The sequence below is a fragment of the Dendrobium catenatum genome, unplaced genomic scaffold (genome assembly GCF_001605985.2).
Source record: "Dendrobium catenatum unplaced genomic scaffold, ASM160598v2 original_scaffold_117933, whole genome shotgun sequence".
Classification (NCBI taxonomy): Eukaryota; Viridiplantae; Streptophyta; class Magnoliopsida; order Asparagales; family Orchidaceae; genus Dendrobium; species Dendrobium catenatum.
The window spans coordinates 133,336-148,293 of NW_021436368.1; the positions used below are offsets into that span (position 1 = coordinate 133,336).

The following is a 14,958-nucleotide window of genomic DNA, read 5'->3' on the forward strand; positions in this document are numbered from 1 at the left end:
CTCTAGTCTTATCAACAAGAAGAATATCATCAACAAAAAGCATACACCAAGGTACATCCTCTTGCAAATGTCTAGTGAGAACATCCATGACTAAAGCAAAAAGATATGGGCTTAAGGCTGATCCTTAATGTAACCCAACCGAAATAGGGAAATACTTGGTCAATCCACCTTGTGTTTGAACACAAGTAATAGCTCCTGCATATATATCTTTAATGATTTGAATATAAAGCATTATTGACTCCTTTCTTTTCAAGAACTCTCCATAGCACTTCTCTTGGAACTTTATCATATGCTTTTTCTAAATCAATAAATATCATATGTAGATCCTCCTTATTTTCTCTATATTTCTCCATCAAACCTCTTAATAAATGTATGGCTTATGTTCAATTTGAAGTGAGAAAATTATTTGTCTTTTTCCTTTTAATTTTGTTGCCAAGCTAACATGCATATTCTGCAATCCAAAGTTGATCAGTGTCTTTTAAAATCTTTTAGATGGAAATGTCCCCTGAATTATAATATTGAATCTCTTTTTGTGTCGTATTCGTTTACTAATAACTTCACTAAACGTTCTCATCTTCTTTGCGTTGTCTGACTTCCCTGATTATTCAACAACCTACCGTGTCCTTCTGGCCTTTTTTGAAATTCTGTGAGGCATTAAAGTCTATTTTCTGATGAAGGCTTTAGGTTCACAAGGAGTCCTGCAGCTTTATGTAATTAATAGACAATATTAGAATATTAAGGGATTTTGTTTGTTCTGCTGAAAAAACAATGCAAGTAAAATGAACGCTCTGAAAAATACATACAATGTATTGAAAATATTTTTTGATTTGTTTGTTGGAATACACCACAAATATAGGATTTTTTTTCTTTGGTTTGAAGTAAAGTTAATGCATCGTAAAAGTTGACGGTGATGGCGATTGCAAGCGGTTAGTGGCAATTGCCGGTGGTGTTAGTGATAGGTGGGTGCTAGCCAAGGGTGGCCAGCAGTGGGCAATGATGGCTAAGGCTAGTATCGCTTTACACTAGTTGTTTATTTAGAATTTATCAAATCAGTCAACTTCCAACAAAAACAACAACATCAAGCCTTTATCCCACTTGTGGGGTCGGCTACATGAGTCCTTTTTTTATTGTGTTCTGTTAAGAGTCAAATTCTCATTTAAATCTAGTAAAGAAAGGTCATTTCTAATATTTTCTAACCAATTTTTTTAGGTCTGCCTCCTCTTTCTTAACATAAGCCAAATCTAATACATCTACTCTCCTAACCAGGTCATCGGAAGGCCACCGATGTGACCAAACCATCTAAGACGACTCTTTCTAATCTTATCTTTCACTAGAGCTACTCCAACATGTTCCTATATCTGCTCGTTTCGTATCCTCACAGCTTTTCCATACATTATTTTCTTTAAAGCCTCTATTTTATTAATGTGATGATGAAAACAAAAATCTTTGTTTTCATTTTAGAGTACTAAGGTCACTAAACCCAAAAATATTCTCACAATCTTCATTGAAAAGTTTAGCAAAATATTTCATTCATGTTTGTTGAATATCCTCTTCTAATCAAAGTATTTTTTGATCTTCATCCTTAATGCACTCCACTTGAACTAAATTCTTACTAATCATTTTGTTTGACTAATATATATATATATATATTTAACTCTCTTTAATATCTAATGTATTATATAAATAATTAAAAGATAAAATTTTTGCATCGTATATTGCTTTTTTTGACTCCTCACGGGCCTTTATATCTTTCCCAATTATCAAGAGTTTTTACATCTAAACTAATTTTATAACAAAACTTCTTATTTTTTTATCTTTTATCGGACATTTTGATTTCACTAGTAACTATTTTTACTACTATGAGCTTTTCCCTTTGATACTCTAAGCAGATCTTTTACAATATTATTAATATCACTAATTATTTTTTCTCACATAACATTATCATTCTCATGCTAAAACAAAATCTTAATATCTAGAAACTTACTCTCAAAAATATTTTTGTTAATATTTTTTAAAAAATTCATCTAACCTTAGCATCAACAATAATATTTAAAATTATAATTCTATCTCCCATTTTATTAATTTTGATAATATTATACTTCAAACTCTTATCTATAATCACAACTACATCATTTTTAGTACGATTTCTACCTAATACCATAGTTTAAATTCTAAATTATCAAATCTCCTTAGCCTTCTCTCCATCCCATTTAGTTTCCTGAATGCATAAAATATTAATTCTATTAATTTATATTTATGATAACATATATTCCAAGTTATTATCCTAATTCTAGTTTCATGGACTAGCTTCTTTGCCCACATCTGTGCATAATATGGAAACCCTTGGTTATTTAACACTACATCTGGCCATCGGTGCAATGACCCTTTTATAGTTCTTACTGTATTCAGGTCATATAACTCATCGCTTTTAGAGAACGCCCTAGCATTAACATAATGTTTTAAATGATTCATATCATGATTATTCGTTAAATTTTATGTTGACTATCAAAATGCTGACTATCGACTAACTAATGTAATCCTCCATTTTTCTCATCCAATACTTGGGATTTGACTACAACAGGGTTACCAAAAGGTTTCTATCAACCTAAAAATCTACTATAAACAAGCATATATATATTTTACTTATATAATAAATAAATGAATAATAAATATCTTATAATTAACATTACAAGACTTATTTTGTAATAAAATATTATATGCATGAATAATATTTATTTTATTCAATCAAGACAATGCGCATGAGAGTAAATCTTGCTAGAATTCGAATCTTTTTTAAAATTAAGTTGTGCAAGAATTAATCACTAGAAATCTATCTACATCATCTATTATTTCATTATTAATATTAAAAGGAATCTACATAAGGCATAATTGAATGTGAAAGCTATGACTAACAATCTACTAAGTATGGAAGGAATCTGCTGTTAGTATCAAGGATAACACCCATAATAAAAAATAGCATGTTTATCCTTTAATAAATAAAAGTTACCAATTTGAAAGTGGTTGTGTGGAACTCCAAATTCTGTTGAAATCTGAAGACAACACCAGGTGAAATCAACTTGAAGGCCCTACACAATACAAATTTTCAATCGTTTACACATATATGCAGGAGTCGAAAATCAATAACTATTAGCTAATATATGTGCAATTTGGTCAACGACTCAACATTGGTTACTCAATAGTCAACATTGGTTAATTATCATTCTTATGAAATTAATGTCTAAAATCTTGAATTTGATCATATAATTGACCTTAGATAGATGATTAAGAATAATTTAATCACTTGACATACCTACCCCAAAGTAGTGAGAAGGAATAAAGGCATAGGTAGCAAAACATCAAGGAGAATGCAGTAAAATTTTTGCAAGAATAAGGACAATAAATGGATTGTAGTGATGTTGAAAGAAGAAGTTGGAGGAATTGAAGGAGTTAAAGACTTTCCCTACGCAATATCTTGCTGCCTCATTTTAAACTCGAAGAGGACAAAGAAGTCGACAAAGGGCTGCAGTGTCACTTGTGATTGCAATCAAGTGAGAGAATTGTGGTTGAGATGGCTCTCTGCATTGAAGGAGTCGACAAAGGACATGTGGATGACAGGATAACTTGTGGCTACCTCACAATTGAGAAAAAAATATTGGTTAGCAGTAGGGAGGGAGAGGAGGATCTCGGAAATGGAGAGTGAGCAATGTCTTAGCTATCAGTCCCTCATGAGTAAGGCTAGAGAAGAGCAGGATCTTTGCATCTCAATCACCCAGAGTGAAGGTGGTGAGATCGCGAAATTGATTGCAGAAGAGCAAGGTAGAATGGTGCGAGTAGCTTGAGTTGGGAAAAAGGGTAGTTGGTGGTAGTCTGACACTAGGTGGTTCAGTTTTTTTAAACCAATATATTTTAATCATTATCTCCCCAATTATTTTCTTTCAAGAAATCAGAGTAGTCACTCATGCTCACTGAACTATATCTCTCAGCATAAAAATTTAGCACATTACTTATTTGGTATTTCAACCATTCCCTTTTTAACAAGAAATCAGTGAAATTCAGTTAGCTTTTCGACATATCATTATTGAAATATGGCATATCCATCTTCTTGATCTGGTTATAATGCTAGAACTATGAGTTGGGTAAAACATCATCTCAGGGTGAATACTCACACCTGTGAAATCATGGATCACAAGGGCTTGACCCTAATATTTTTCAAGAATTTTGGGAAATTACTCGATCGATCATGTCACAAATATTTTTGCAAGGATGTTGGCCATCAGAGCTAAGTCAGGACTTTGGCTGCACTCAGAGAGACAATTGCGAAATATTCCAATTTAATATATAGCCACATTGAAATAAGGCGTGGAGTAGTTGGTTAAGGCTGCCTACAAATTTAATAGCCTATTTTTTATGTTCCCAATGTGGTCATGTGAAAATCAATCACCAAATAACGTTAAAGTTGGCTTAACAATTGACATAGGTTGATGCAATCAAAAAATAAGGGGGACACAAAAAGACAACCTTTCTAGATACAAAATAAAGACATAAAATGCTTAAAAGAACACAAATACTAGAAAACACAACTTTATATAAAAAAACTTACAACCATTGACTCTTACAAACTTGACTCAAACAAGACACCCTAAACTTGCTTACTTTGAGAAGAAGGATACAGGTGGGGTGTAAACTTGCGGAGAGACGAAAGAGGTTAGAAGCCAAGACAAAAGGTGCAAAGAGCTCGCAAGATTTCCAGAGGGGATGAGAAGGAGTGGACAAACCTCGCAAGCTTTTCCAATGAAACCCGCAGGTTTTAATTTCCAAAAATCATTCACATAACATTACAACTCTTAAACATCTCATATATATAGGTATGAGAAGGGAATACAAATAGACACATAAATAAATTTCCACAAGAACCCAAACATCACAACCACGTTAATCCCCCCCCCCAATTTCACGGAAAAATAGCCCCCCCCCTCCAATTTCACGGAAAAATAGCCCAGCCAGGGAACCGAGGGAGCAGCCACGGGATCCCAAGAGGCCCGCCAGAACCGAGGCGCCAAAAGCCACGGGAAGAACCCCCAGCTCGGAAAACCAACAGCCACCAAGGAGCCATGCACGGAAAACAGCAGCCCACCGTGGAAGCCAAAGAGCCAAGGCATGGGAAAACAAACCATCTTGGAATTCCAGGCCATTTTGGAATTCCAAGAGACAAACTTTAATTAAGAGATAAAAATTACATTTAATTAAAAGATAACTATGAACTAAAATATTAGCTAATAATGAGCTAACCCTTAGTTCAATAAGTGAACTAAAGACCAATTCATAAATGAGCTAAAATTTCAGCTCAATTTTGATTGAGCTTGTAAACTCGAGGGAAGCCAAAATTGATTTATTTTGGACATGAGTTGACCCTTCCTTTGTCTACATCATAGGTTTTTGATGGTTAAGGTTGTCTACATTAATCCCTCCCAGCTAAATTCTAATATGGAGTTATTTAAAAGAAGGAAGTGCCACATTGAGATTGATAAAATGGAAACTCTAGAGGCAGTGTTCTTTTGCTTCATTTCAAGAAAATTTTCAGTTTGTTAAAGAAGCCATAGTTAATATTCTCAACTTGGTTATGTGAAAAGCAATACAAAAAAAAGGATAAAGCTAGCTTATTAGTATGGAAGGAAATTTTGTAATGGCAAAGTTTTCATCATTACTAGTTTATATAGTTATGGATAGATATTTGATGAGAAAATACAATTGATGTAGGCAGACTGGGAAATAAGAGGACTAGGTTGAAATTAACTTGATTGTAAAATTCCATGCTCATATCATCATTTTGTAGGAATGATCAGCACGATATTTATGCTATTGATGCCAAAATAGTCTGGGCAAGTCTTCCATGAGAATATTTTTTACTTGAATCTTTACTTGCATTTGTGTATTTTTTTCAGCTCAGTTTAATTTTTGACAGAACTTCTATGCAGGAACAGTAAAGGAATATTTGGATGATAACTATGGCACAATTCAATCACTCTGCTCCAAGATCCGTTTCCCTGCTGAAACTAATCCTGCCTGGAGATGGTAAATGATATATATCCTGCATTTTTTTCTCATACTACAATTTCAACTACATTCTATGTGAGTTGTTGAAAGTTATTGCGTTGAGTAAAAAATCTCAGTATCTGTGCATTTGTTGTCTGAAATCTATGATCTCTTTATTTATGTCCTTGGATTTCAACAGGGGATAAGACCTTATGCTTATTAATGTTTAAACTGTAAGAATAGTTCATTATTTTATATATTTTGTTTGAGCTCATCCGTTTTCTTATATAGGTCTTTTGATCAACCATGGAAAGATCCTTCTCTGAATAAATCAGAAATGGAGCTGATGGAGGAAGAGCATGCCTGTCAAAGCCTTCACATCATATTTTCTAATGCCATTGGCGTGGGAAAAGCACAGGGGTTTCCAGCTCTCTGTGTCGAAGATGTGGAGAATCTTGGCTTGTTTCAGTGGGAAAAAGAGGTCTTTGTTGGGTTCAGAAATTTGTAGATACTGCTGGTAATGAACCGGTATGCCATCTGCTGGTTTTGTAACGTATTGTATCATGATACTATTTTGATCAACTTTATTTTGTAACAATCCAATTTTTGTTTTGAGAAAGTTAATAACGTCTCGTGAATATTTTGTGGCATCAGATTAATAATGTCTCATGGCCCTTGTATTTTATTTTATAACCAGAATTACATACTAAAGGTCAATTTAAAGAATTAAATAAGTAGACAAAAAACACTTGATTTTTCTATAAGAAAGCTTCGGATTCTTGCATTTTGTATTTTATAACCAGAATCCCACATTTAAGTTTTTTTAAGTACAAATTACTAAATATTGAAAGACAAATGAGTTAAAAATCTAAGTCCATTAACATAAGCATATAGTTTATTGAAATTCGTTTAGAAAGTAAAGCACACTTAGCTAAGGTTGTGATGTAATGGATTCGTTTTGTTCTTAGCATAGGTGATGCATATAAACTAGATTGAAAAGCCAGATAAGGAGAACGATGGGCAAAACTATAACCAAACTCGATTCAAATAGCAGCAATCATCTGTGACATCAAAAACCGACGGATAAAACGAGAAGAGAGATCAAAAGAAACAAAAGAAATATAAAAAGACGCTATCCTCAGAACAACCGATAGAACGGTTTCCTCATATGCATCGAAATGTAGGTTAAGTAAAGTATGTGCTTAGGGCTAGCAAACCGATGGTCCACCACAGCAAGATAGTTCAAACGTCCAACCAAACTCCTTCAGCAAATGCTCCCAAATCAGCCAACAAACACCTCCAAAGCTAAAAAAAAAGGATACAAATGGAGTGGAACTTGCGTAGAGAAGAAAGAGGTAGGAAGCCCAGACGAAATAGAGGAGAAGAAGAAGTGGACAAAGCTCTCAAGCTTTTCCTAGAAAAAGAAAACCCTTAGGTTTTTTAAGAGACTAAGCTCAACCAAATTCAACAACCTTTGCCTTCAAAAATAATCTACTATATATAGGCAAGAGAGGGGAACTAAACAGCCATAACACCTCCAAATAAGCCAATTAGATTTAGGGAAATGAAAGGTCAACAGCCACTACATCAGCCCCAAACGGCACAACAAAACAGAGAAGAGAAATACAGGAACCAAGCAAGAAATCCACGGAACCAAGCAAGAAATCCACGGAACCAAGCAGACTGCCGTGGAACCGAGCAGACAGCCACGGAACCAAGCAGACAGCCGCGGGCAGCAAACCGCGGAACCAAGCAACCAGCCACGGGAACCAAAGGGGCAAAGGCACGGGAAATCACTCAGCACAGGAAAATGAGAAGACAAAGGGGTGGAGAAGAGGCAAGTTCACTCCAAATTGAATCCATGAATTAAAGCATACCTTTTTGGAATAATGAGCTAGGAAGCTAAATAAATCTCCCAATAATTGAACTAAACTTCAACTCAACATTAATGAGCTAGCAACTTAGAAAATAAATCTCAACTCCAATAAACCACCACCTCCCATCATCATCTTCAGCTCAAACCGAGAACCATAAGCCAACCCGAGAACCAGCAACAGCCCAAAGGACCAATCAAGCTAGCAAACCAAAGGCCTACCAAAGCCCAAGCACAACCTACCATGATCATTGGATGCCTTCCATCATTGGATAGCTAAAAAAAAATATAAAACTAAATAAAATACTAATGTTAAATATTTAAAAATGAAAATACATAAATTATGAATGCATCAATAGGGATGTGAAAATGCTTCAAAGTGAACTAGGAAGAATAAGGTATTAATAAATCAAACTTTGAATTGATAGTTTGACCACTCATTTTGACGTTTAAAGGAGGTTTAATGTGAAATTTTTTAATAAAAAGGCCTGAAGTAAGGAAAGAGTTTTTTGTAAGTCAAAGATGATTTAGAGAGTAGCATGGGTAGAGTGTTGATAGATCTCCCACATGGTGAACAAAATTTTGTGGCATCTGTGCTTTTATTCATTTTGCTCTTCATGCCCATTCTTCTAAGCTATCTCCTTCACTTCTCGCTTTTTTTCCTCTACTTCTCATCCCCTTCTTCCACCTTCATATTCCTCCTCCATCTAGAGGTAAGGAAGCTCTTCTTTTTTTATTTGGTGTTGACTCTATAAAGCTGCTACTCCTTATTTAGCGCACAATGTTGTTGGAGGTTTAGACCTAGAGGAATTCTATGCATTGCATCCAACATCGTTGGTCTTATATCCCTTAACTATTAATGTGTTGCATTCCTCATTCTCCCCCTTCTCGACTTCTACTGAGAAGCATAGATTTTCCTTAAAAGTTGCCTTCAATTTGATTTCTCATTGATGAAATATTTTTCATTCACATTTGAAAAGAGATAAACAACATTGCCGTTGCCGGGTCCCAAGTCCTGGATAAGAAAAGTGGAGGGTTGGAGAGAAGGCTAAGAAGATTGATAGTTTAGGATTTAAACTAGGGTATTCTGGTAAGAGTTGTTCTAAAAATAGTGTAGGTGTAATTATAGATAAAAATTTAAAGGATAATGTTGTAAAAATAATAGAATTGGAGATAGAATTATAGCTTTAAAGATTATTGTTGATGCTAAGATTATTAATATTATAAGTACTTATGCTCTTCAAGTAGGTTTAGATGTGAGTTCAAAATTAAAATTTTGGTATGACTTAGAAGAATTAATACGAAAGATACCTCTTCAATAAAAACATTTTTTTTGGAAGAGATTTAAATGAACATGTTAGCAGAGAGGTAGATGATTTTAAAAACATTTATGATAGCTATGGTTTTGTAGTGACTAATGAAGGTGGTAAGATCATATTAGACTTTTCTTTAGCTTATGATTTTGTAATTGCTAATACTTTATTAGAAAAAGAGTTGAGCATTTCATCACTTATAAGAATGGATATAGTAAAACTCAGATTAGTTATTTTCTTATAATAAAAATATATCATTTGGATTTCAAAGATTGTAAAGTTAATCCAAGTGAAAGTTTATGTATCAAATATTGCTTATTAGTTTTGGATTTTAAGATGAAGGGGAAGAAATAAAAAATAAAGTAAAATGTTATTCTAGGATTAGATGAGAATATTTAAAGAATATTAACAAAAATATTTTTGAGAGTAAGATACTAAATCTTAATATTTTATCTGTGCATGAGGAAGCTAATGTTATGTGGAAATAAGTAGCTAATAATATTAAAAATATTGCAAAAGATGTGCTTGGAGTATCAAAGAAAAAAACTCATAATAGTAAAAATAGTTAGTAGTGGAATCAAAATGTGCAAGAAAAGATAAAAAAAAAAAATTTGTTATAAAAATTAGTTTAGATGTAAAAATTTTAATTATTGGGAAATATATAAATGGTCTGTAAGGAATTTAAGAAAGCAATATGCGATGCAAAGATTATAGCTTTTATATAATAGATTAGATACTAATGAGGGTGAAAGATATATATATATATATATATATATATAAGGTAGCCAAACATAGAGATAAGAGTAGTAAGGATTTAATTCAATTGAAGTGTATTAAGGATGAAGATCAAAAAGTGCTTTTATTGGAAGATGACATTCAACAAAGGTGATTGAGATATCTTTATAAACTTTTCAGTGAAGATTACGAGAATGTGATTTGTTTTAGTGACCTTAGCACCCTAAATGAATAAAGATTTTTGTTTTTATTGGCGTATTAGTAAAATCGAAATTAAAAAGGCTTTAAAGAAAATGAATTGTGGAAAAACTATGGATTTGATGATATTCTAATAGAGGTGTGAAAATGTTTAGAAGATCAAGAACTTTCTTGGCTTACTTAACTTTTAATGTTATTTTGAAGACTAAAATGATGTCAGATTAGTGAAGAATGAGTGTGTTGATTCTTATTTTTAAGAATAAAGGTGATGCACAAGATTGTGCAAATTATAGAGGAATTAGGTTAATGCGTCATACTTTAAAACTATGTGAGAGAGTTATGGAGCATAGGTTGCGACGCAATACTAATGTTTCTTAATATCAAATTAGATTCATGTCTTGTAGGTCAACTATGGAAGCTATACATTAATTGAGAGGTTTGATTGAGAAGTATAGAGATAATGAGGAGGATTTATGCATGATATTCATTGATTTAGAGAAAACATATGATAAAGTTCATAAGTGCTATGGAGAGTTCTTGAAAAGAAAGAGGCTAATAATGCTTATATTCAAGTCATTAATAATATGTATGTAGGAGCTATTACTTGTGTTCAAACTCAAGATGGTTTGACCAAGTAATTCCTATTTCTATTGGATTACATCAAGGATCAACCTCAAGCCCATATCGTTTTTGCTTTAGTCATGGATGTTCTCACTAGACATTTGCAAGAGGCGATACCTTGGTGTATGCTTTTTATTGATGATATTCTTCTTGTTGATAAGACTAGAGGGAGTAGAAGGTAAACTTGAATTATGGAGGTCTACTAGGGGTGTCAATTCGGGTCAACGGGTCGGGTTCGGGTCGAACCCGGAACTGACCCGGCACTGTTCGGGTCAACCCGAACCCGACCCTTTTTTAAAAACGGGTCAGGTTTCTGGACCCGAACCCGACCCGATTCGGGTCCGGGTCAACCCGACCCGACACGAATGACCCGGGATTGACCCAAAAATGCTAATTTTCGGGTAAAAAATCGGGTCAATCTCGGGTTTTCGGGTCAAAATCGGGTAAAAAACGGGTCAATCGGGTTTTCAGGTCAAAAATGATTTTTCGTGTCACTTTCGTGTCGCTTTCGGGTTGGCGGGTCAACCCGAACCCGACCCGATTTTTAAAACGGGTTGATTTCATGAACCTGAACCCGACCCGTTTCGGGTTTGGGTTGACCCGAACCCGGATTTTTCCTGGTCGGGTTCGGGTCGTGTTTCGTGTCGTGTCAAAAATTGACACCCCTAAGGTCTACCATAGACTCTAAAGGTTTTCATTTGAGTAGATCTAAAAATGAATACATGGTGTATAGTTTTAGTAGTAATAGATCTAGTGGAGGGTTTGTGGCTTTGGGTGATCAAGTCATTAATAAGAGTACACATTTTAGATATCTTGGATTTATTATTCAGAGTGGTTGTGAAATAGATTGGGATATTATTAGCAGAATTCAAGTTGGATGGTTGAAGTGGAGGAATACATCAAGCTTGTGTGACAGAAAAGACCCCTTCAAACTTAAGGAAAAATTCTATAAGATGATAGTGAGACCTTCAATGCCTTATGGTGCAGAATGCTGACCATTAAAAGAGAAGCATAATATTAAGTTAAGTATTGCAGACATGAGGATGCTCGGGTGGATGAGTGGCTTTACTCTTAGAGATAGGATACGAAATGAGCATATAAGTGAAAAGGTTGGAGTGGCTCCAGTTGAAAATAAGATTAGAGAGAGTCGCCTTAGATGGTTTGGTCACATAAAACGTCGGCCTTAAGATGACCCGGTTAGTAAAGTAGATGTATTAGGTTTGACTTGTGTTAAGAAAGGTAAATGTAGACCTAAAAAGTCTTGGTTAGGAAATATTAGAAATGACCTTTCTTTTTTAGATTTAAATGAGATTTTGACTATTAACATGAACAATGGAGAAAAAGGATTCATGTAGCTGACCGCAAATAGTGGGATAAAGATTTGATGTTGTGGTTTATTGTGTTTGTTTGGATCATGTGTGTTCTACTATACTTCCGTAGTTTTGGTCATATTTGGATGGATCTTACAAGGGTATGATAAAATCTGTAATTTGATGAAATTTGATTTAATTGAGCACGCATGCTTATGATGAAACAATTGATGATGATTATAATAATAATTATTATCATAATGATGTAAATTCAAGTGATTATGCTTGTTTGATTGACCCGAGAAGTGGTTTTAGTTTTAAGAGGATCTGTGAGGTTTCATAACTCCTAGCAAATTCAGATATGAATTTTTTTTTTTTGACCATGTAAATCAGTTGTCGCCTCACTTCTCTAACTATCTTTACTATTCCCTTTTATAAAACCATTCCTTTTGTATTTGACACTTAAAGCATCAACCTTCTTGCAACTTGTTTTTGTAGATTCCAAAAGTTTGGTCTAATAAATGAAAACATTCTTCAATCTATCCAATGCTTTTATTGGATTGATTTTGGTGGATTTGATTATCCATAGTTGGTGTGGCACATGATCATGGGAATATTTAGCTAGGATAGCTAATTAATGTTAGTAAGAGTGGGCTGAAGAAACTTATTTATAAGGTCTTATTGAGGATTATTTTTTGTTTTGTTTATTAGGATGGTTTGTAGTTATGTTGGTTGTATCATTGTGAGAAAATGATTAAAATGATAATTGGATTTTATATGGGGGACCATTTTAATCTTCAGACTTTTTAATATATCCAATTTGATACCTACTTGAAAACTTACAATTTTGTCATACCATTAAAATTTCTATATAATTGGACATGACTTTACATGTATGGTGAGCTTTGAGTTTATATCCTTCCAAATATGTTAATACTTAATATATTATAAATTTTTTAAACTGTAATACAAGCCCTAAGTTAATTTTTTTTCATGTGTACGAGAGCAGTTGTGGCACAACGAGAGTTCCAATAAGAGGTCTGATCAATGAAGAATCATTGAGGTTGCAGAGAAAGGAGGCCAGCTATATATTTAGCTTTTGGCCAACAAAGGACAGAGGATGTTGGTAAGTATTGCACTTTTTTTTTTTTAAATTTTAAGGTAGATGTTGGTTCTTTGTCAATCAGCCTAAATGGTCAGGGCAATGTAGAGTATGAAGAGGGGTTAGGAATGATGGCAGAAAATCGACGACAAAAAGTGCACGAGAGCATCAATTGGGAAGACGTAAATTGGGAAAAATTTGCATGCACTTTAGGTTAAGTTTTCTAATTATGATTATTTTAATATTTGAAAAATAGTTGATATTATTTTGTCGTAAATTTATTTATTGTTATAAAGTTTGCAATATTTTATGCATTAATTTCATCAGAGTTCTTAAACATGATATGGAAATGAGGTGGTTAGAAATGGAGTAAGAGATACTGGGAATATTACTGATTGATTATATGTAGTTTTTGGATTGACAATCAAATTTCTCACAACTCTTTGGTGGTTTGATTGGGATTGTTGATGTAGAAACAAAAAAGGATAGGATGTGGAGATAAATAGGAGTGATGGTGATGGATGATGATGATGATGAAGATGATGACTATGAGTACGATGGATCAGATAATTATGAGGGATTGCATGATAGTGATTATGAGATTCAAAAGAATGACGAATTATTTAAAGGCAATATGGATCATTATGTTGAATATGCAGGTACTGAAGATTTAGGCAAGCAGAAGATTGGTGTATCCAATGAAAGTTTTTAAAATTTTGAAGATAAAATATTGTAATTTTGATTGTATGAACTCTTGCCATGATGCAAATGCTCATTAAAGTGATAAAGTTAATAGGGTGAAGTGATCAATCTTAAAACCCTTGGACAAAGTTGGAGAATCTTAATTGAACTTTTTATGCTCTTAAGCATTAAGCATTTTAAGAAGTTGTACAATATTGGTCAACTCTGAGGGGAAAATCAATTGAATTTGCAAAAAATGTTAAAAGGAAAATGCAAGGTCATCTGTAGGATCCTAACTTTTTGTATTTCATTTATGTTTCCAAGCATGAGGGGAGTGGTTAGTGGCATATTAGATCACTGCATGAGTACACTTGTTTATTGACTTCTCATAATGAGCCTTTTACAAATAAGAAATTTTATTTATAAAAGCAAGGTTAATCCACAGTTGATCTGCAATCAATGGTAAGTTTCAGATAAATTGAAGTTGTGTATGTCCAAGTCACAAACAAAAAATACTGTCCATATGTTTTCCAATTTATTTATTTGTAGGAAGCTCAAAATTGACGTATTGGGTCAACTCCTCCCCAAGCTAATATTGGCAGGAGCCTCGCATACCTAGTTTCCCGTGTACTTTAATGAGGAATTATTTAAAATAAACCAGTGACATATGTTATTCTATTTATTATTTTTAACTTGATAAAATGGAAACTCTAGACAGTTTTATTTGATAAAGCTCAAACAAAACCTACAAGGAAAGCATAGCACAGCAACCGAAGAAACACATCAAGCAATAGAACTTACATCTTAGTACGGTAAACAGTAAATTCATTTTAACATATTACAATGTGAGCTCCGAAAATTTGGCCTCAGCCTCCGCCCACTTGATAAAATGGAAACTCTAGACAGTTTTATTTGATAAAGCTCAAACAAAACCTACAAGGAAAGCATAGCACAGCAACCGAAGAAACACATCAAGCAATAGAACTTACATCTTAGTACGGTAAACAGTAAATTCATTTTAACATATTACAATGTGAGCTCCGAAAATTTGGCCTCAGCCTCCGCCCATGTTTTTTTTTGTGGTGGGGGGGG

General features: G+C 33.7%; 1 long non-coding RNA gene across 1 annotated transcript in view; it reads left to right on the forward strand.

Moving 5' to 3' along the window:
- Nucleotides 1-14,958, forward strand: part of LOC114578688 — a 29,042-nt gene that overhangs the window by 1,052 nt on the left and 13,032 nt on the right. The window contains exons 2-4 of the long non-coding RNA XR_003699665.1: nt 5,976-6,072; nt 6,325-6,561; nt 13,093-13,209. This is a non-coding gene — a long non-coding RNA (uncharacterized LOC114578688). The remainder of the gene's footprint in view (nt 1-5,975; nt 6,073-6,324; nt 6,562-13,092; nt 13,210-14,958) is intronic.